At 44.3% G+C, this 21841-nt stretch overlaps 1 protein-coding gene across 1 annotated transcript in view; it reads left to right on the top strand.

Annotated features, from left to right (window-relative positions):
* Positions 1 to 293: 293 nt before the first annotated feature.
* Positions 294 to 21841, top strand: part of LOC112556043 (diacylglycerol kinase beta-like) — a 63774-nt gene continuing 42226 nt past the window's right edge. The window contains exons 1-2 of the mRNA XM_025224658.1: positions 294 to 732; positions 832 to 965. The gene's annotated coding sequence lies outside the window, so the exon portion shown is untranslated. The remainder of the gene's footprint in view (positions 733 to 831; positions 966 to 21841) is intronic.

Here is a 21841-nt window from a genome sequence, read left to right as displayed (position 1 = left end):
ATAATATAGCGCAGTCACCATTGAGTGACCTCCCCTGCATCAATTTGCAATTAAATTGCACATGGCACTGACAGTCGCTGTAAGTGTATCAGTAAATGTTGGAGAGAATATTCAAGACCAGTTTGTAAACACTAAACTGTAGATGTATACACAAAGATGTGATGCTTCAACTTACCAGTGATTACACGTCAATCTGACTGTCCCATCAGCTCTTTAAAAAAAAAACAGACAACAAACCCACTAAAGCTGGCTGAAAACACACATCTCTCTTCTATCATTTTTCTCATAACAATTTGTTTCTCGGCCTACACAATAAAAATCACTTTTTTTTTTTTTTTTTGGCGTGTGTTTATTGTGAGAGCTCTCACAGCCGATGTGTGTTGCAGGACATAAAAGTTGGAAGTCATCACTGACGATCGAGCGTGATAAGGCAAACAAGCACTAACACTCACTCACGTTGGGATGAACTTACTCGCGATAAGATGTGATGGTGTAATGGTCAAAATGTTACGATTCTGCACAATATTGGTCGTGGTGACGTCGGCTGAGCCTAAACTCAAGTTCCCCGGAGGCATGCACGAGAAACGGACTATAGAAATCGATTCAGCCGACAGTGCGTGGGCGTCTAGAGCTCTCATATCTTGGAGAAAAGGAAGTTGAAATGAGAAGAAACGAGCTCCGCTATTCGCGAACTCGCAGTGGGACTAGACGATGAGCGAACCAGGAAAATAGGTGAGAGCCGCATAACTATGTCATTTATGTCACTATTCGTAGTCCTGTGAGTTGCGGTTGTGCTTACTCGTGTGTCTGTGACATTCCATATGTGGATAGGCTGGATACTTGCACTGACTGCAGATCGGCAGCGTTTTGGCTGTCATTGGCGGTGCAGAATCTGAGAGTGTAGTCTGCAGAGCCCTCTGGTACTCTATGTTCGCTTCTTCTGATAGCTATGCGTACGTCTGACTGTAAGTAGGTATTTTTGCCTTTGTTTTTTATCCTCAGACTATTATTTTTCTAACGCTGTTAAAGGTATACAATGTTCACATTTCTCTAGCTTTTATGTGTCGGCATTTTTCTGCTGGTATATTTTTTACGTGGTGTTATTTACTGTGTCAGCTTGGTTAGCAACTCGTTGTTAATAATAACATAAATCGTCGCTGGTAGTGATCGAGAGGGAGAACGATATTTGTATCTGTATGCAATATACCACAACCAGCAATCATTTTGATTATGAAAGCTCAGTTATTTATCACTCTTACTTTTGTTTCTTTGCATGGTAACATGGAATACATTTAAAAAAAAAAAAACTTGTGGGTATTACCCTAGCAGAGGGTTCTTACCCCTGTTTATTTCTGATCTTCCTGTTTCTCTCCTTCCCCGCCACCCATTTACCACCGCTGCACCATATCTGTTATCTTTTTATTTTACCCTGGCTATGTTGTAAACATTGATCAATGTCATATTTGTCGCATTTAGCTACAAGCAGGCCGACATATATTGCCAGTAAGAGAACAAAAAGCTAAATTCCTTCTCTATAACACTCAAGTGTAAGTATTAATATGGATATCAAAATTATAAATGTGGAAAGAGAAATATGATGATTACTGTATGTGATATAAAAGTGGAACAGGATGAGGGAAGTGAAAAATATATATGCTTTAGACAAATTTCATTAAGGGAAGTTTTTTTATACATTATTATGGTAGTTTATGTAATTTGAGAATCCAGTTTGAAAGATTCAGTCAGATTGACTGAAATTACTTTTATGATCAATAGTCAAAGGACAACACTAAGCAACTAAAAGTATTTATTATATAAAGCCAAGAAGAGAAGGGTTCAACCAGTATTGAGTGCAGTTGATCTGAAAAGACTTTCTCAGACTTGGCTTGAGCTCCAATCAGCATGCCTAATTATTATTATAACTGCTACCATATTTTGTTCTGCTAACATCTTCTCTTTATTTTTGCCAGTTTTAAGTTCTGTTATTTTAGTTGCATTATCATAAACATTTCCCGTCTTTCTTTTCTTTCATTCACTGTTTTTGCATCTCTTCCAGCTGCTGCTTATGCAATCTGAGACATTATATTTATGTCACATGGTACACACCTGATACCTAAATTTAGAATAGATTTTAACAGGCTGTGCCTTGTTTCATAACCTCTTTCAGGACTTGTGCTCATATCTTACTGGGATAATGTTCTATAAGGAATACCAGAAAATTATCATGCATGTTTTGATTTTATTATTTAAAACTATTAGATAAATAGAATTCTTTGCAGGGGTTAACAAAAAAGAAAACACTGGTTTAATCTTTTATCTTTCAGTTATATGTTTTGTGCTGATACTTAAGTCTAAATCCTTTCTTTAAAAGCTAAGGTTATTGCCTACAAATCAGCTAACAGTCCATGCTTTATTCCTTGTCATTGGAAACTTTATAATTCACAATATTTACACAGCAGTAGATGATCTTGAACTCTAATATTTTTCAGCGACTTTATCACACAGTTGAAATTTTATCTGCTGCATCTGATTAGTGTTTATTTTTAGTATGTACCCAACTTTCTTTTAATCTCTCATTCATTCACGCACTCTCTCGCGCACACATACACTCTTATGCATAATGCAAAATTTATGTTACATAACATTACAGCTTCTGTTAACATCAGTGAACATCATGAAAATTATGTGACAGTCACTAGCAGTCACAATGTCTAACAAGCAATCATACACAATATTCTTGGTATTTGTGTGTGTGTGCCCCCATGCCCTACTTGTATGTTTAAACACCAAGGCCTGTATCTTTAGTACATTACTGTAAAATAGTGTTGGGTTGTGTTTAAGAAACAACTAGACTTTTGTTAATTGCCACAATGAACAGAGATAAGTATGTTCCTTAGATAAGAAGAAGTGGTTTGAGTGTAAGAAAAGAATGATGAAACTTGTTAGAGGGGAAAATATGTCATTGTTCATAAAATCTTGAGTTAGATGTGAGGTACATTATTATTATTATTATTATTATTATTATTATTATTATTATTATTATTATTATTATTATTATTATTATTATTCCATTCTGTGAACGGTTGATAAACAAGTCCAAGCATTGCTTTTACTTGATGGAAAACTATGCTGGGATTCAATTAAAAGCGCATCTGGCTTTATATACTGTATAGTCAACATATTATTATTGATGGTGGATGGGCTGCTGCTAATGATGATGATGATGATAAACTTCTTCCCTTTTTTTTCTAGTGGGGAGAGAGGAAAAAGGGATCCAGCAGCTAAAGCTATGAACTTATTATTACAGTAAAGTTAAAACAGCTAGGCATATGAAGAGGGGAAGGGTTTGGGGGAAAAGAGCCCACCTACAAGGTGTCGATAAAGCAAATATATATATATTTCTTGAATGTCTGCCTCACAAAAATACGAGGAAATAGTTGAGGGTAAAAAGTGTCAAAACTGTATTTTTTGGTACTTGCAAGGAACTTTTTATGTCACAAAACTAACAGAAGCACAATGTCAACTGGTACCAGATTTGACAGAAAAAAATGGAAGGTTATTAGATACAGTGGAAAGTAGCAGAGTAAAGGATGCACTTTTTGTGTATGCTTTCATGTATTAATTTCGTGGACAATGCATTTCAGCAGAATTAACAAAGGAAAGCAGCTTCCACCCTACTCAAATAAGAATTTCCCTAACCCAACCACACAAAGGAGAAAAAGCCAGATAGTGAAAGCAACTAATTATAGTAATTATTGGGATTTACTTGTATGTCAAGCAGTGGCTACTCAAGTTTTCTGATTATTCTGCATCCGTTCTTTTGCTTGTGAAGGAAGGATGCAGCATAGATGAAGGCGTTTTACTCTTAGCTGCTGCATAGCATGTTCACTTACTGGATGCTCTTGCATAAAAAAGAAAACTGCAAGATGTTTTACGCTATGCGCCGTTTCAAACCAGCGAGACATAAACACTCTGCAGCAAGCAGACTAGCTTTGGACCCCATCTTTCATGGCCAAAGCATGAGTGCCTTCATTGCCCGAGTGAAGAACGACAGATCGTGTAAGAATCGACATAGAGAATAAACGTATGTCCTGTGACTAACACACGCCTTCGTGCATGTTAGTAGGCTCACGTTCACATGAACACGATCTGACTTTTAAAAAAAAAATCTGTATCCGTATGAGAATACATGTCCTCAAATCTTAATTTAGTTCTGTGCAGCTTAAATGAGATCTCGTGTCATCCTTTGTAGTACTCATCGTTTATCCCTCTTTAACACCATAACGAAAACCCTTTTATTTCTAGGTAGGAAAATGCTATGAGTTCATATCCTTTATCCTTTCGCTCGTTTGTTGTTTGATTGGCGATAGTGCTTCCACCTAGCTGTGATTTTGCACTATAAATGGGAAAAGTTGATAAAGGGTGGGGTGAATGTCGGAGTACTGGGAGGAAAAATCTCTTAGTAAACAGATCACCTCCACTTTCACTTCCAGCAAAAACCTTTGTCCGCAGTTTAGAGGCGCCACCGTCGAGAAGAGATATTCCAAGATGCTCGAGCAGTTAAGATATTGTAATCATTTCCCCTACATGCCCAAGCCCACTGCTTTAATTATAATAATGATTATAAGCTTAACTCGAAGCATCCGGCTTGAACAAGCGCGGCTAGATGTCGCTCGGCTCCACGTGGCAAAGTCGTACGTCAAAGTAACGTCGTCCGGTGGACCACGTTCATTGACTGCTGACAGTCTTGCCAGATGCACTGTGTTTGCCAGATTATGCTCTGAACAGCGGAGACGTTTGCTAGGTGCACTTACGTCAACTTAGTAATGGTTGACAATTATCTGGGACTCCTTACGTCCGCTGCATTACGTTCAGGAGCCTGCCTGGTGTACTGTGTCTACTTGATTACTCTTAGAATCGGTTGCAAAGGCTGTTGGGTGATCTATATCCGCTAAATTACTCTTAGTAATGGTTGTAATGTGTGTCGGACGTTGCAGAGGTCTGACGGACTGGAGATGAATTTCGACACTTCTGTTGTATAGTTAGCTTAGGTCGCAGATGTACCGTACACACATTTCTCAATAAGTATCATCTTTAGACCAGTTTGTCGTAGTGGGTCATCATGGAAACTTTTGGAAACCACTCGCAAAAAGCCAAGAAAACATTGTGCCGTTGACCTGGGGATGTGGGGTTTGAACCCTCAGTCTATGTGCCTCCTCTAATGCTACTCAGATTAAGTTTCGTTTCTTGCATCCCAGTTGTTATTTGTTCTTTTTCTCTACCACAGTAATATGTTTTATGTAATAACCATACACTGTGACAATGTTTACAGGCTCCATAATACAATTAGTCAAAGTTGGTCTATGTGATCTCCTTTCTCCATCCCCACCTCCCTACATACACGAGCGCACATGCACGCAGAGAGAGAACGCACCAGGCATCATCACAAAGCTCGACAAAAAGTCACATGCTAAGTGTTTGTACTTGAATTACTGTAAGGTTTCCATGCCTTCAAGCGGCTTGCCTTCGAACTGATCACTTCCGCGATTCGGATGACATCGTATTAACGCCCACGACAGTGCAAAGGTCAAGAAAGTTGTTCAGGCTGTTTAAAGTATTTTCTGAAATTCGTTGCAGATCACTGGTTAAGCCTGATCTTCGAGAAATCTCTACCTGTACAGGGCACCAGTAGAGGCAATGCACTACCACCCCTCCCATACAACACCCCATACACCACTCACGTCAGGTTTTTAAAAAAAAAACTTATTTATGTTTGACACGTCCTTGTTTGTCACCCACCGCTTGTTGAACGAGGACACCCGCCTAAGGATACGCTAGAACGTCGGGTAGAAGTCACGTGTGAAAGAGGGAGTAGTTTCTGCAGTAGCCTTGGCCGAGTGAGGGGGGTGTTCGTGTAAGTCACGATTTTTCCTTACTAATGTAAAACGAGAGAGAAGATGTTGCTCACTTTTTTAACCTCGCTGGTGAGAAAAGAAGAGATGGGATAGACGACTACCTGTATTCATTACCTTAGAAACATAACGTGCGGTTGTCCGAGGGGTAAGCGCGAGTTCAAGAGATTTTCTGGTTCAGTAATGTAGGGTTTGGTCTGTCTTCATCATAAACTTATCTGTTAGTCCTTTCTCTAGATGTCTCGATAGATAAATATATGAACCGCTTGTAGCTTTCTGTATCTCTTTCCTATCTCAAAGATCATCATAACCATTACCTCCGCCGATGATGCCGAGGAAACGTCTGTAGAAATTTTCCAGGGGGACAAGGAATTGTGAGGGAAACGAGAGAAGTAATTTTTGCCAGGCGGACACCAGTTTGACCGAAAACATCTTGATGAACGTGCAGCTCAGTTGGTGGATTATTTCAAGGATTATGATTAATTCTCTAAAGACTTGGGATGCACGGTGACGTCCTTGGTACAGATTTCCGCCAATGGACGCCGACTTCTCCCAACTTCCCTATCTCGAGAGCAGCACGAGCTGTGCGGATTCTCAAGTGGTGCTGGGGCAGGCCGCGAGTTTCGGGACGACTGGCAAACAGGAAAAGGGTGGGCGAGGCTGAGACGTCATCGTCTACCCAGGGATCAGGGTGCATTCTGTGCGAGAAGTGGTCGCCCATGTCTGGTAGAGGGCGCGACATGGTCATCTCCCAGCCCTACCTTATCATCAGCATTCCAACTCAAAATACCTATTTCCCGTAGCATTTGGCTCTTTGTCTGGCAACATTAATCGCGACATTTCTTTTATATCAACCATTACCGCTGTCTGCAGTCTTCAGTCCAGTGACAAATAACACGACATTCATGTTGTGAGATACTTTATATGAATATTGAATTCAATGAATTCTTCCAAAAAAAAGAAACGAGATTACTTATATCGATGAAGAGTTCACACGTTTGACATATCGTCAGACACGCTACTGTGAAGAGGACGGAGGGTCCCCCTCTCCCAACCTGAGCCTGTTAGAGGTGGTGCGGTTCGGTTTCCTGCGACAGTCTTTGGCATTTTTATCTTGTGGATTCGCGGACGGAACACTGCAGGGGCGGAGACTAAGGGACTTCAAATGACAAATGTTCTGCTTACGGAACTTTAGTAGTACTTCGTGACATCAGCATTAGCCAGAAATATTTTTTTTCATTTTGCAAAGTCACTGTCCCTGTTGAGAAAGAGTGGGTAGGAGTGGTCTTGTTAGTTGGTTCCTCTTTAATGTTTTTTTTTTTTTTTTTTTTTGGATTTTATTTTTTGCCTAGCACGATTATTTGTTCTTTTATAGCTCATATGTTATTTATTTGTTTTCCTGTTCCTCGTATGCTATCCGTGTTTTGTTCTTGTCCTTAAGCGCTTAGAATATGCTCCTTAGTAGTGTGAGTATGCGCTTTACAAATTTTATTATTTATTATACCTGCGTGTATTTGTGTGTTGATTCCTAAGTCTTTGACAACAGGCATAGCTAGTTTTTTGTATTTGTTGTTGTTTTTTGCGGTCACCGGAGAGTTTTAGCTCAGTGGTCACTGACAAAAAAGCAGTTTCGTCGTGAGCATCACTGGGCAGTTGAACCTGGCTGATGAGAGAGTCTTCGTGAGGTGGATGCTGTTCGCAGCTTCTCAAATCTTGCTTGCGATACGGGCCGCATGCTTCCTGTTTGTTTGAGATAAGCTTGTCATATGTCCATCAGCTTAAGGATAATTGCTGACGAGGGCCATGAGTCGGAGCTATTCCTGACGTCAGAGTAGTTTCTAGGCCAGCCTGCTGCTGTTGCTGGTGCGAGAGATGTATTTATACCACTGCTACAACAGTCCAGGAATAGACGAGGGCTTTTGAGGTTGTTCCGTGACGAGTCTCATGTGGTGTGTCATTGGCATTAGTACCAGGTGAGTGAACGCACGCACGCGCGCACACACATGCACACGAATAATCTTTCAAGATACGGGATTATTTTATCCTCTGTCCTAAGGAAAAGCTTGAGTTGATGAACTCATTGTACGAATGCTTGCAGTGCTGTTTGATTTCTTTTTAAGATTTGAGAGAAGTTTCATTCCTTGTCCCTAAATATTAAAGAGAAGATCAGGGAAGGCAGTGATATCCACCACAGCCTTCTGTTACTCATCGTTTGTGCGGTGTGTGTCTGAACTGAATTATGACATAAACGAGGGTTGTTGTTTTTTTCTAGGGGGAGAGATCCGTCTGGATGTATAATACTATATATAAACATTGATATCTCGAAGAATATAATCTTAATTTTAATCATAAAAATTAGTTTCGCAAGGATCGTTTTGATGCATTTTAAATTTATGTTTGTTGGAGTAATTACGGAATTATGTGCCTGTCGCAACGCGGTTTCGTGTCCACTTAGAGCTGTCAAGAAGGTTGTTTTCCACAGATAGTAAAGACTATCAGGTACATGTGATTTGTCTTTGCATGTTTTACATTGATTTGGGCGTTGTACTCCTGTCACACCACGCATTTTTGTACTTTGTGTGCATGTTCTGCGTATTTTATTGCATGTATTTGCATGTTCGTGCGGTTCCTACTTTGGGATGCGGTCACTTTTTTTTTTCTTACCTTTTGGTGGGGGGTATAGCAACAGCTGGTTTCTGTGGTCAGCTGGCTTATCGTTTCACAGTGGAGGCAGTAACAGGTCTGGCCATCTGTTCCCCATGTTTGAAGGGAAACTGCTTCCATCAGATGATGATCTTACACAAATGTGTCCGGGTGGTATTAGTATGAAGATTAATAAAAACGGTTTTTGTGTACAGCGATTACTGCTGCCAGCATCTTTCAGGTTTGGAGAGGGGAGAGCTGTGTTGACGCCATGCTTCCGAGTGCCTCCATGCCGTGACGTCAGAGAACACTTGGTCGACTGTCGGGCGCTGACGTCACGAGAGCCCCGAATGAGCGGAAAAACTAGGCTAAGGTCTCGGAGCAAGTCATTCATGGATGGCGCTAGCAGCAAACAGTGGAGGTGCGTGAATGTTGAGTAAACACGATGTAAAAAGTGGAGCGCTAATGTAAATCGTACGGCGAGTTTACTGTTACGTGCAAACAGATAACGTCACCTATTTGCTGGACGATAAACGCACCGGCGCGCGCGCAAACTTTCAGCTGTGGTGATGACGAACTTTCAAGAAGGGAGGTTAGAGGGAGGAGGAGAGGAAGGTGTGTGTTGTGGGGAGGGAGGAGGAGGAGGAAGAGAACAATGGCCAGACCATGCAGCACACGTGATCAAGCTGTTATTACTGTTGTAAGAAGATGGAAGCTGCTGTCAATAGCGGCAGCAGATGTACATCATTGTGGCGTTGGCGTCTGGTTGTAGAGGCAGTAGTTGTCTTGACTGACAGTCCTCGCTCCCCGCCAGACCCCAGGTCATTAGGATTGGAAGTGCAAATGCAGTTTGGCATCGGTGTCAGCAAGGAGAACTCCTTCGCAAGAGGTGGTGAACTTGTAAGGCACAGTGTGGACGAGCATGCCGAGACAAATGACAAATCTTTATTTACGAGGGTAACAGAATTAGCAAAGTTATGCTTTTTCACACATAGCCCTCGATCTAAGTAAGGGAAATAAACACTACTTCACTATAAAACAAATGCATTAAAGAGAGAAAATTAGAATATGTATAAAGATCAGGGCTGTCTAATCTGACGGGAATTTTTGACTAGGGAATAAGTAACAGAGGGTTATGTACATTTTTTTATTGTTAGTAACGGGTCTTTACGTTGAATGGAATGTCTCTACAAGCAATCAAAGGTTTTGAAATAGATGTCTTAGAAGTCATGCATTGAATTAGTATAGACTGGATTCTATTACAGGTGTAAAGGCAAGGTGTTCCATTTCAGGTTCGTCTTGAATAAGTCGATTCTTGGTGTAGGAGTATTGAATTTGAGGCAACCTTTTAATAGTTTGGTAGAAAATTAAGTAGAAAGCCTAGGGTACATTAGCCTCAATATCATGAGCATGATCTTGTTATACTGCTTATTAGTGGAAGGACCCCCTGGTGACGAGAAATAATCAGTATGTAGTTTTGGTTTAAGTAGCACCGTTTGATTCTCTTCTTTGAGCACTCACAAGAGGCCTCATAAAAGGACCTCATGCAGAGTCCCACAGAGTGGGGTATAATCACTGGTCAACTGAATATAGGCTGTGTAGAACAATAGAGTGGAGAACAGTGGGGTTCACGACCACGGGAAGTAGGATTATGGGTAGTATGAAAAGCCGTGCAGGAAATAGGCGACTCTTTTTTTCTCATTACTTTTTTTTTATTAGTAGCTTTTGATGTCTTCAAAGAACAAAGGGAGAGTGAATCAAGACAGCTCGTCCACGAGCCTCGCCTACACCTTACGATAGACACCAGCCGGGTACGTGTTCCTGGTCTAGGAAACAGGGTTGGTGGGGTAGAGCACGCCACATTGTCATGGGTTGAGGTCTCGTGTGTTGTTGTCACAATGCTCCTTCACATTACTGTTTTAATCGCTCATAAAACTTAAAAATGTAAGGAAAAAAACCCAGTGTGGTCTCTTTAATGGCCAGCGTTGCCTTTGTTCGTTTTAAAATAGACCGGGAAATAATGCTTTGGACGTGAGTTGGAGAATGAATAGACGAAGGAGGATGTGTGTGATAATGTAGGAAAGAAAAGACGTGTTCTTACTCCCCCCTCCACACACACACACAATAAACAAAAAATTCACCTCTATATTTAGATGGAAGCACTTGCCCTCAAAACATTATTAACAGCGAGATGGGGCATGATCATGGTTGTCTCCAGTTGCTTCCCATCATAAGACATTTCTGTGTGTAGATGTAGAGCACTTCAGGTCAGAGCTAACCCTGAGGTAACCTTACTTTTGCTTCGTATCAACAGCCCCTGGAGGCTGCAAGGCCGGCCGCATGGCTCCAGTGACGTGCGATCATGTCTGCAGTGACGTGCGATCATGACTGCAGTGACGTGCGATCATGTCCGCTGCTGGAGCGTGTACAGACGAAACGTTGACACCGTCAGCAGTTGTTTGGAGCGCGACGACAAGAAGCAGATTGCCCCGCCACCCTACCACCCACGCTTACTTTCTCATACCCTTCAAATCGATGGCAACCGTCAAGTCGGACCTTTAGCATAAGTAGCCAAACACCATTAAAGGTGGTACGTGACGTCACTAGTCTTGCCCAAGATCAACAGTCATTACAAGAAGCGATTGTGATAGTAACGGACCTGCTGCCGAACAAGAGTGAAAGGGAGCGTTTCACTTTTTTTGTTTATTTGAAATGCAAATGCTCTTTACAATCAACGCGATCCCCGCTCGTCGATCTAACAACAACGGCGAGTCTGTCGTTGGTGCGTCACTGACACGAGTGGGACCAACGGCGTGGTAAAGAAAAACAAGCTGTAGGACAGCTGGCGAAGTTGACAGTAATGAATACGGTTAAGTGGGTTCATATGGCGAGCAAAGCAAGTCTACCCGGTGCCCTCGACTAGCGAGCGAGCGCGGGATGACGGCTTGGAACGTAGACTCGCTCTGTGCTGGCGGTGACGTTGTCGTTGTCCAGTCCAGGAAGTTCCACGCGTGCTCGCCTACGTCAGACCAGCCTTGACGTCACTGGCCTCGGTCTGGGCTGAATGTGGAAGCAGCACATCCTTATTGATCCGGTCCCGCTAATCGAGCACTTAGACGGCGGCGGTGCCAGCGTCTGTCCGAGCGACAGCCGGAGCAGCAGGGCCGCCGTCGTCACCGCCACCGCGCCGCCTGCCGCGGAAGGCGGCGGCAGCTGTATATTCCCACCTCCTCTTTTTCCCCACCCGTTCATCTCCCTACCCCCCACACCCCGCTGACAGCAGCCGTCGGACACCCATTCGTTTGTCGCTAGCTTCTCATCCAAACCTCGCCGCCGCTGCTGCGACAGCGCAGATTGTTGTAGCTGGCCTCGCTTGGCAGTGCAGGCGACGACGTCAGTGGGGCACGGATAAAGAAACTCCCACCCCATCCACCTCCTACCCCTCCCTTAGCTCGTCGTGTCCTTGGAGGCGCGTCCGCCGAGCTGTTTGCGATTCTTCTGGTGTGTGTAAGAGAGAATGGGGTATGGGGTAGTAGGGGTTGTTTGTTCCTCCTCGATCCTCCCTGACATTGTGTGTCCTGCTCCTCTCTACGTCCGGAGCATGGATTACATAAGTTATATTTGTCGTGCTGCGCTGCGAACCGTCATCACACAGCCCACTCTCCGCCATATGGCGAAGCACGCTTTAAACACCGCCGTGCGCACATCTTGATGTGTGTGTGTGCGCGTGCTGCTGCTGCTGATGATGTATGGCAGTCGCCGCATCGCCCGAGGTTTCTCGTGCGGCGCTCGGTACCGTCACGCGCGAGAACGGGCAGTGGAAGGTAGGTGGTGACGTAAGCTCCTACAGTCTGTGACGTAGCTCGCTTGCTTGGCTCGCGCGTCAGCAGTGTAGGTGTCCCCTTCTATTCCCCCTCCTCAGGCACGTCAGGAGGTAGCGTGCCCGTCAGTAAGCCCTGTGACCTCCAAACAGAATCCCACCTCGTCAAACAAGGAAGCGAGATGTGAGGGGGGAGATGGGATGGAGAGGGGGAGCCGAGAGCTACGCGAGACGTAGTTAGCGGTTATACCTATTCCCACGCACGAATGCGCACGCGCTTGTACAGTCAGTCGTCAGCACGGAATCCTCCTTGTACCGGGAAGAGCAGACGAGTCGATGTCATGGCTTGCAGGGTATCGCACACAACATGGCGACGTGCTCGGAAACATGTCGGATCGGGCAGTTTACAACGGCTTTTTTTTTTAAATCACTGTTTTATCCTTTTTATATTTCACTGATCGTTTCCAATTTCGCTGAAAAGGTATGTCTTCGTTATACCCTCAGCCTTACTCTCCACCTCTTATCCCCCATGGCAGCCTACCTCCCCCTCTTGTTCCGGTCCGAAGATCGTCATTTGTCTACTCTAACCCCCTTTCCGACCTCCAAATCTCATTAGAGAACCAGGATCAACAAACATTTGCCAGTCAAAAAGTTCAAAATGGAGGTGGTTCGATATAAACTAGCGGCACATAGTTTGAAAATACTTGTGAAGAACACCGGCACACAAATCTTTATTTCTTGATTGAATAGTGAGAGCGAACATATGGCACAACGAGCACGCGCGCTTGCAAGCTGTGGCACATACAAATGTTTGAAATGAATTCGCATGCCTGACAAGTCACCTGGGGTCGTGTTTCCTTCGAGATGGCAGTGTCCTCCAGTGCCTTGGTAGGTCATCGTGCATGGCCTCACCTAATAATGTTATCTATATAATGTTACCTTTGCCGGTGTGGTGTTATTAGTCCAGCTCTGGGGGAGATGTTTGGACCTGCTTGCACCAGGAACCTTCTGTCACTCGAGTGGTTGCCGCGATCGCCTTCCTCTGATCAGACCCTCGTCTCTCATCGACGCAGGGTCAGGAACTCTGTTATCAGTGTCCTTCTGCCATCCGAATCTGAAACTACCCTGCGCCCTCTGGGGCTTACCCCACCTCACTTTTTTTTTTTTTTTTTTTTTTTGCGAGAACAGAGAATACCCTTCGTGGGTATGTGATGGGTGGCAGCGGAAGTGGAACGTGCGCGCGTGCATTATTCTGTGTCTGCATAAATCTCATCACCTACTGCGCGCCGGGGATGCGCTGGTTAATAAGAGATGAGTGGTGGCGCGCCGCTTGGCTGGCTCTGGCAGGAGACATGGACTCTATGGATCGTGATGAACCCGTCCCACTGCCGGCTACTGAACATTAACTTTCGATCTGTCTGTAGACGATGGGGGCAGCTGCGCACCGAAGCACCTGCTGGCTCTACTACTAGTCTGCAAGGAATAGCCTGTCTTCTTTTTTCTGTCCCAGGTTTTGCCCCCGTCGCCAGGTACCCAGATGCCGAGGGATTTGGCAACTGCTTATACGTGGCTGCTATCTTTAGTTCGGATTACCTACGGAGGATTGATCGACCTGAGTGCAACAATATTCTTCGTACATATCATATACCGGCTGTGAGGAGCTGTTTTCGTCCGTTTACTCTTGATTACTCCCCTCTCCTCCCCGTCCCTCATCCGTCCGCTCACTCTTCCATCGAGCCCCTATCATCCGTGGATGGTGAGTATGGCAACCACATTAGCTCCCGTCTGCCCGACTGCACATGGCGGTCCTCCTAGAGAGAGGAGTATTGATGCCCGACCGAAGCTTCGAGATGAGGTTGTGAGGTTCTGAAGGATCTGTGTGAGGTCAACAAGCTATCTCACACACTCGCCCTTCTCGTGCGACCTTCCCTTCTCCTCTCTTCTCCCCCATCCCACAGCTCTCCACCCTCAACCCCTCTTTTGCTCATTTTCTGCTTTTATCCAGCTTAACAAATTCGTGACGTGTTTTGCTTATCGATTTCGCCGTGTTTATTGAAGCCATTTAGAGCTTGGTTGGTAGGTAAAAGGATATCTGACAACTGATTACATTTGTGCAAACTGCTTGTGCAACGGGGGAGAGGGGAGCACGCCGGGTGCCGCCATTTTAGTCCGGAGGTTTACACAGTGCGGCGACGGTGTTATAAACAGGGGGGTTTGTTGATTTTTTTTTTTCGTTCCGGATAAAATACCTGGCAACATTTGCAGATGTGTGGATGAAGATAACCGCGTGACTTCAGGGGGCAGTAATATCATCTCCCCATGTTGTTTTAGGTTTACAGGCTGTACATGCAGAATCACAAATCTGAGTAGGTGTCGGTGCCTTGGATGTGCAGACCTTTTAGGAGTTCTCAGACACCGGCAGTAACATTCAGACCCTAAATTGTGTGGAGGCTGTATACTGTATTTTGTGAAGGCTTAAAAAGTGAGATAAGTCTTTTGGCAAGTGATAGGGGAATACTTCTAGTTGGCAAATTGCTAAGATTGGTCAGAGGTAGAGAAAGAGATGGAGACGAAAAAAAAAAAATCCAAAATTTTACTGACATGCTGTTCAGTCATTTTCTTAGTTTTTCATGATCCATGCATGTTGAGTCCGTCATAAGAAATGTTTTTGTTTTGTTTTTTTTTCATTGAAGGTGTGCACAGGAGAAGTGTACAGAAAGCAGGTGGCAGAACAGATCTCGCCAGGAAAGCTGGGAACGATTTGTGGCTCTCGTTACAATAATACACGGGCTTACAATAATACAGGGGCTCACAAGACATCTTCTTTCCCTGAAAACACGGGAGAGAGGGAGATTCAAAGGCCCTCGGTGCGTCATTTAAGAAGACGTGGAAGAGCGAACGCAAAGAGAATAATTATAAGAAACATCCTCTGTAAACAAAATCCTTCCGTGAAAGTCGGTATTGCGACTGAGTGAATAAGCAGGAGTGTGAACTTTGAACCTGCTGCTGCCAGAGACGTCTGCGTGATGTTCTGCGTCACTCCCACAATCCCCTTCGCGTGCTCCTTTCCTTTCATCTACCTGCAGCAGGTAGAAGATGCAATCATATGTTAGTTGTATGTGTCATAACCTCGCGCCTTGGACCTCAGTGCGCGTGCGTCTTAGAACTCATTCCGTTATAATGGTTGGTGTTTATCTGAAATAGTTATAAATAGTTGAGATGTTCTAATTTTAGATAAAAATATAATTAAGTTTCAAACGCAGTTGATATTCTCATTTTTAGAGAAAATTCTTTAGAAGAACTTTTCTATTCAAGTTTTGTGTTCATGTTACACAGTTTAGCCATTATTTATCCCTTTTTGTTCCGTCATGCGCGTGAGTTTGCCTAACAGGAACCAGAACAAACAATGTTGTTTATCTTGTTTAAAAAATAAACGATATTGTTTGTCTCGTTGGAAGAATAAGCAGTATAGTTTGACTACTTATGCAGGTTTTGTTTTGTCCTAACTCTTGCTTATTATTGAACTGCCAGTCACCTTTGTGTGGCCGAGGTCTCGGATCGTGTGTTTCGGCTGTAGTTATACAATATCTTTGTTCAGTCGCCCAAAACAACAAAAGCATTTAGAGAAAGAAGAGTTGAAGAAATCAATACCTACATGCTGATATCGAGGCTGACATTTCCCCGCTTCTCTGCACATTTTTATGGAGCGGATTGTTTTTCTTTTCTTTTTTCTTCCTTTTTTTTATCAAGTCCTCGGATTCTATTTTAGGTTGTTCGCTGGAATACAAAAAGTTGTGACTTTTCCCACAGTTCTAATACGAACTCGTAAAGAGCTTTTTACAGTGGGGTTGACGGCTGCTCCAAGCATCGCCTTAGTTGTTCAGCTCTGTCTTTATTTGTTGGGAGACATTGTGATGTGAGTTGGTTTGTAGGTAAAGCACCGGACCATTAAATCTTAAAGTTTGATGAACTATTCTGTGGTGGTCCAGACCAGTTAGTTAATTTAGCAGAGGACCATGTGACTGCATAACGAAAGAAGTGAGAGGGCATAATAATCATTGTTTATTTGGCACGTGTGAGTACACCTGTAAATAAACTGTCGCCCTTTTCCATCTAAACCTATTAGGGATGAGTACTGTCCTATGTTGTCACCAGTTCCCTGTCTTACCATCATAAGAGCTCATAGTTTGAATGAAGCATATGGGGTTTTTTTGTTTGTTTGTTTTGGGAGTGTTTGTTTGCTTTTGTTGTTGGTTTGGTCTGTTAATTTGTGTTTTTTGTTTGTGTTTCTCCCTTCTTTCCCCCCTCCCTCATACACACTTTTTGTCGTCAGCCACAGAAAGTGGTCTTATACCACAAAGAAAAAAGGAGAAAGAAGAAAGGACCATAGTAGGTGTAGTCGGGAGCCTCGCCGAAAAGTATCTAAAGGTTCGATAACAGGAAGAAAACGGAAGAAATAAAGCCACGTGCATCAATGGAAAAGAAAGTTCTGTTTTATTTTTGGATGGTTCGGAGCCGTTTCAAGCGCGTGCATCAAAGAAAGGCATGCTTTGGGCTTAATCGGGGCTGTGGAGACGATGTGTTGAACTCACCAGAGCAGCCATTGTACATACAGCCAGTGTGCTGGGGGACACGTGCCGCCAGTCATAGACCCTGGTGTGGGAGGATACTCTGGGTACAAGCACCTCTCAGAGACCGAAAGAAAGAAGCTCGGTTGAAGAGGGGAAGAGGTTGGGTCTCCAAATTGTTGTGGGAAGCAAGATCATCAGTGGCAAGTGTTTCCCACCCACTTGAGGTTGTCAAGAACAGGTGGATTCATATACGGGGTAAGAGGATGAGCATATAGTGTACAGCAAGCTAAAACTCCAGCCTTCATACCTCAGATGGTTCGCAAGTGTGTTCAAATGACATTAGCCAGATGGGTGGTTAGACGAGGCTGATTTGTCAGATTAGATGAGAGGAATAGCTAATCAAAATTGGTTGGTCAGATTAGAGTAGCAAAATAAGAATGGTCTTAAACAAGCAAATGTGATTGAAGGTTTGAGCAAGTCTGGCAGAACTGTATGTAAAGATCGCAGGATGATAGTAGTATTGGGACAAACATTCACGACACTGGAACTTGGGTCAACTTGTTTACCATTACATCATCGGGAGATGGACTAACCCTTTACTAATCTCGCCCATGAATTATTAACAGATTTTTGGGCCGTTAAAGCACAACTTAGTGATTAAATGTTTTATTCCTGCACATGGACTGCCTCAGTCTTAAGTATAGTAAATTGTAAAATATATGTTTTCTTCCCAGTCCTACTTTTTCCTCCGTCAACCGCCGGAACTTTCCGACCTCTCTAAAATAAGTGAAAGAACTAGGTTGGAGAGTATTCGTGCCTATCATTGATACTTGATTGAAAGTCGGACATTTTCTTATTGCATTCATATATATTTCATATTGCATTCCATTCTTACTCCAGTCAAGCGTGACCGTATGTTGAGCGACAACTCTCGCGTGTATTACTCACTGCCAGTGAGGGTCACATTGTCCCAGGTGTGAATGCAAGAATGGATGCGAGGAAGTGCGAGATAATTTTCAAAAAAAGAAAGACAGATAACTCTGTGCATGCCTCCTCCTCCCACCGCCTCCAACTTTCTCCTCCTTCCCACGTCAGCCACGGGAACTGTGCGACCTCATGAAAATACCTGCGGGCTTCCAGCGCCCTCGCCGTCCTACCTCTGGTAATAGCCGCTGCTGAGATCATGGATTATCTTTGGAAAGACAGTGTTCTTGTTTGTTTGTTTTTGTTTTGTTTTGTTTTTGTAGATCATGGCGCGCATTTTGTGAAGGCGGTGCATCAATAATGCACGCGCAAAGTAGGTACACGTGTTTAACTCTCGGCCTGCCCGTGTCTAGAGGACCGAGCGGAATTAAAAGTTGCAGAAACAAAGGGTTGCGAGAGAGCCGTGAGGGTGGAGGGAGGTTGGCTGGGGGTAGGGTGGAGGGAGGACAGTGACGTCAGAATACCATCCAGATGGGGTAAATCTTTGCCATCAATGCCGGGTGGTACTTTCAGGCCGTTCTCCCGGCTCTTTGATCTCGCCGCCGATAATGTTTCCAGCTTTTGAACAATTTTTCTCTCCATTCTGCAGCGATGTTCAATTTGTTTATTTCCCCATTCACCAGTCTGGCTGCGCACGTGTGTGTGTGTGTGAGAGAGACGGAAAGAAAAGACAGAAAAAGTTTAAGAAAACGACCTAGATAATCTTAGGTAACGGCCTATTAAGGTGGTGGGAAAACAGTTGCTGTCGCTCATTATCACACCAGTACTGTCACAACGACCATCATTATCTGAAGCTGGGATTTTTTTTTTTTTTTTTTTTGTAACGGTTATTATTGCGCGGCTGTCGTCAGGAATCATCGACTAAAGACCTAAGAAGCGTGTGTCGCACGGAAATGTCAGTCATCGTCAGGTTACGAGAAGGGGGTATAAGGAAAAGGAAAGAAAAACGGAAGAAAGAAAGAAGAGGATACAAAGAGACTGGTTTGCGGTCTAGCTGCTGATGTCAACTGTTGTCAGTTCATTTCTCATTGTGTTGTTGTTCCATCTTAATGCTGTTATAATCTCTTATCTCACGCTCCACGCTTCCTTCTGTTTGTTTTTGCGCCATTACCCAGTACATTCCATCTTGGCTAAGTAAAAACAACAACAACAAAGCGCATTGTACATGCACCTGCCCCTGTTGCTCTCGTGACCTCTTGGGTTTAAAACTTTTCACTGCGCGAGACACGAGATGAAGAGGGTTAAACAAATATAACCTTTTTGTCAAGTGGGGGTTGCTGGGATTCTTCAGTTCGTACCATCTTCATACCATCCTTGTTGGAGTAAGAGTTCGCGGTGATGGTGTAGTGGCAACGTGGTTGTGAGGAAGTAACCCGGATGAACATACACACTTCCAGTTCGCTCGGAAACAAGATTCGAAAGTGAGGAATTGAGGGGAAGGGGACAGAAAATTGAATGTCGGAGTAGAAGTAGGAGATACAAATAGAAAAGTCGACATTAACTGGGTCAGTGTGCAACAACGGTCATCTTTGAGGTCACCCTGTAGCTGACATCCAGCTTTTTCTGCTCCAAACCCTGTTTTTAAATTGTTAAAACCGACAAGGTGGCAGATTCCAGTAGACAGATGGAGTCACAGCAGCAGTCGTCGAATTCGCCCCTGACCTTCATCTGTGAAATCTGTGAAGTCACGGCGGAGGGTATTGATTCCACACTAGTGGCGGGGTGGGCTTTGAAAGATAGTGCTGGGTGGGTGGATTGCTACCCTTCCCCCTCCCCATCATCCGTCACCCCACATTCAACCGACTTGTCCCCTTTAAGTGGTACAGCGTCAGCAGGGTGTCGACCTACATCTCCTCATGTTAATGCCGCCAGCAATTTGACTTATTATAGCCGCGAAATTATTTAGTGACGGTTAATGGCGGAGGGCGTTCCGCACATTATGGGCTATAATTGGTTCTCTCTGTTTCATAACCTTTCCGCAGAGTCCCGTTGCCTGCCCGGCTCACTGCCATATATTTCAGGCTCGTCTACACCGCCATTTCTCGGATTGCGTGTGTTTGGATGATCGGATGGTATTCGGGGTGAGTGAACGTGTGCCCCCCTGTCCCAGTATACACCCATCTCTGCCTGTCCCGATGGAAGGTGGAGGATCTTACGGTGGTCATATGCTACAGAGCAGATGTCTCGTGTGGCTCGTGAGCAACAAATCGTCTTCCTGTCCACCCTACAGATGGATATCCTCATTTATCAGAGGTTAAAAGATGGGAGAGGGGTTAGATCTGACGTCCATATGGAACGAGACTTGCACGATGAGACATCAGTCCCTTAGCCTTGATTGGCCGTCCGGGTAGCTGACCCATCACCACCAACTGTCGTCCACTTCTTCACTTCTTCGCCTATCTCTGGTTTGAAAGTTGGCTGCCTATCTTCCTGTCTGCTTTTACTTCCCTGTGCAGGATCATCTTTGCCTGTCCTGAAAATCTCAAGATGTGCCCATACCACTTTACTTTCCGTTTTTTCACTGTGGATAGGAGGTTGTCATAGAGGTCAGCATCATTTCAGTCTGTACCCCTTCACTAGTGATATAATCCTTTTGGTAGACTTCAAAGATCTTTCCGTACATCTCGTCGCCGTGGACTGTATTCTCTCTTGCAAGGGTGTTGGCATTGTCTAGCATGGATCGGGAAATAAATTCACTTCTCGAACGTGATCGTTCACTCCCCTTTGACCTCTCGTATTTCGAAAGGGAATGAGCTTAATTCTAATTTCTGTCTTTAGGGTGTTCTGCACCTTGTCACGATGCACCAGTTGCACTGAGAACAGAAGGGAGAGAACACGTCCCAGACACAAAGCCCACGTAGCCACTGTGGCTGACATGCGCAGGACAGAGAAGCTTATTCAGGCACGTCCGGTGCTTCGTGACCCCCGACAGCACGTGCCGTGCGTGCGCCCCACCCCTCTGCACTGTGCTCACGCCCGGGGTCAGCGAGTGCAGCCCTGCCTGCGGCCCCGTCTGACGTCAGGACAGGGTTACCAGGACGATGCCCAGGAAAACGTCTGGCACTGTGGTGCACAGGAGGTCACAACGATGACTAGAGCTACCCTGAACTCTGCCGGACCTACCCCGATTCGTTTACCACCACCCTGTTTCTCTCCTCTCTTCTCGTCAAAGAACTTTAAAGGCAAATTCGACACCAGACATGAATAAAGCTCAAGCATGCAAACTGACACTGACAGAGGTGCTACTTTTAATTTTTAAATAGTGATTGAACTTCAGGAATTATTTTGTGTCGTGGAATAACATAAAATTATAACCTTTGACGTCATCGAGTATCAAAGCCGTTGCGATATCCTCGAGCTCATACTAAGCAGGTGTTGCCATAGCAACAAGTCGACTTTTATGACGAGACAGGAAATGAAGTGTTGACTTTTTTTCAGAACGCAGATGAGAAGTGCTTTTTCCCAACGCTTCTCGGGAACGGATTCGAGTTCTTTGATCATTGCTTGAGAATTAATGTCTAATAGGAGCTAAACCCAGGCGTGATGAGATAATATTTGCACTCGATGTAACCTTTAAAGCTCTCAGCAAGATGATGGCAAAGTCAAATCTGAAGAAAAAAAAAAAGTTCGCCAAGGTTTATGTGAGGCGATTGTAAGATAATCACACGGAACTGAGGATTATGGGAAGCAAGGACATGGCCACAGGAAGGCCGTACTTCCATTACCGAGCAGGACAAAAAGCCGGAAGTGACGTTCTCAGAGCGGTGAAGATCTTAACGGTCTCAAGAAAATGAGAAGGCAGCGAGCGAGCGCGAGGAAGGAAGACGCAGGTGGCATCGTTGTGTGGGAAAGGTATCACATCGCAATTTGTCCTTCCGTCCCCTACTCCCCCCCTCCCTTCTCACTCCACG

This window comes from Pomacea canaliculata, linkage group LG2 (genome assembly GCF_003073045.1).
Source record: "Pomacea canaliculata isolate SZHN2017 linkage group LG2, ASM307304v1, whole genome shotgun sequence".
Classification (NCBI taxonomy): Eukaryota; Metazoa; Mollusca; class Gastropoda; order Architaenioglossa; family Ampullariidae; genus Pomacea; species Pomacea canaliculata.
Note: the sequence above shows the minus strand (reverse complement) of the source record. Positions and strands in the feature narration are given on the sequence as shown.